General features: G+C 28.0%; 1 protein-coding gene across 1 annotated transcript in view; it reads left to right on the top strand.

Moving 5' to 3' along the window:
• The window catches only part of LOC111687240 (dnaJ protein homolog 1), a 3,500-nt gene that overhangs the window by 886 nt on the left and 670 nt on the right, over positions 1-1,944 (top strand). The window lies entirely within an intron of this gene.

The following is a 1,944-nucleotide window of genomic DNA, read 5'->3' as shown; positions in this document are numbered from 1 at the left end:
ATAGTCTAGTCTATAGTCTAGTCTATAGTCTAGTCTATAGTCTAGTCTATAGTCTAGTCTATAGTCTAGTCTATAGTCTAGTCTATAGTCTAGTCTATATCTAGTCTAGTCTAATCTTTAGTACCTTGTCTATTTTTTAGTCTATATTTAAATCTTCACTATAGTCTGTATTCTAGTCTATAGTCTAATCTGTAGTCAAGGCTATAATCAGTTCTATAGGCTAGACTATTGGCTATGCTAGTCTGTAGTCTTGTTTATAATCTAATCTTTAGTTCAGTCTATAGTCTACTCTATAGCCTCGTCTAATCTTTAATCTAGTCTACAGTCCAGCCCATAGCCTAGTCTATAGTTTATGCAATGGTATAGTATATAGTATAATCTATACTATAATCTATAGTCTATTCCATAGTATATCCTGTAGTCTATTCCAAAGTCTATTTTATAGTCTAGTCTATTGTCTACTCTATAGTCCAATCTATAGATTATCAATAATCCATTTTTAATGTCCCGTTTAGGGTTAAACATATTTGTATATGATTAAACATTACTAAAGCTACCACATGCCTATCGTATCGACCCAAAGAGAGAATGAGCCAATAAATTTGAATGAAAATAAAAGTGTTTATTTGAATGTGTAACACATCGAATGAATGGATGGATGATACGCAAGCAGCATGAGTTTGACAGAGCAACTACAGATACAAAAAATCTTTATTTAATTAAGTAGCAGTGATCTCATTAAATGATAAAAACATTTTTTTAAAATAATAAAAAAAATACACGACAGCATAATAGCACAACAACAAACACAGAAGATTTTAAGAAAATTGTTAGCCCTTTTAAAAAGACTCCTACACAAGCGAGAGGCTCAAGATAAAGACAGTATTCAATATTATTTTGGTAGACATTCAGGCAAATAAATAAAATTAAGTGAAAAAGTTTTAATTAAATGAAAATTTATTTTTTAAAAGTTTTACTTCTGAAATACACATGTTTCACTTGTGACAATTGACAGAAAATGTCAAAAAGATTATAATCTTTAAGTAATTGTTTCAAATTGAAAAATAGAATTTTATTTAAGTGTAGACAAGACATACTTACATACATATATGTGCATGTGTATGTGTACGCAAGTGTTTTCAATGATTTACTTTGTGAACAAAAATTTACATTTAATTGTTTATTCTAAATATTTATTTTGTTTTAAATATTGAAATATTTAAAATTGATTTAATAGTGTAGTTACAAAAACACAATGCTACAATAAAAATTTAATAATTTTTATTCTTGACATACGATCACTGATTTACTAAAAACCTTAGTCCATTCTGCAGTTATTTGTCATTTACTTATTTTATCGCTGAAGCACGCTGTCATTTAATATTATAAATTTGCATTTGTTAAACTATTTTAATCCCTTTTATATTATTATATCCCCAGCCCCTTTTTTTCAAAAAGTCTTTGGCTTATTTGTCTATGGTGCATGGCTTTATGATAAATAAGTAATTAATTAAATATACACGTATTTGAGTATTTGACATTAATCATTATTATAATGGCATATTGTCAATTCGTGACATCTGACAAATATTTTGAAAATTTGTGTAAACATTTCTATAAATACAAAAAAATGCAACCAACAATAAAAGGTTAAAATTCATAAAAAAAACTATATACAACTTATTTTTGCAATAATTTAATTATAAAATTTTGAGCAATATCGCCAAAATTTTACTATAACAAAGTTGTAGTTACGTAGGAGGTGTGAGAAGTTGTAAATTCTGCTGTACTCCCACTTTTATCTTCGTTGAAAACTACAAATGTTCTGGTTCCGTACTAGTTCAGTTCCAGTTCAGTTCTAGTTCAGTTCTAGTTCAGTTCTAGTTCAGTTCTAGTTCAGTTCTAGTTCAGTTCTAGTTCCGTTCTAGTTCAGTTCTAGTTCAG

Source organism: Lucilia cuprina, chromosome 2 (assembly GCF_022045245.1).
Source record: "Lucilia cuprina isolate Lc7/37 chromosome 2, ASM2204524v1, whole genome shotgun sequence".
Classification (NCBI taxonomy): Eukaryota; Metazoa; Arthropoda; class Insecta; order Diptera; family Calliphoridae; genus Lucilia; species Lucilia cuprina.
The sequence above is the reverse complement of the archived record's forward strand: the minus strand, read 5'-3'. Positions and strand labels throughout refer to the sequence as shown.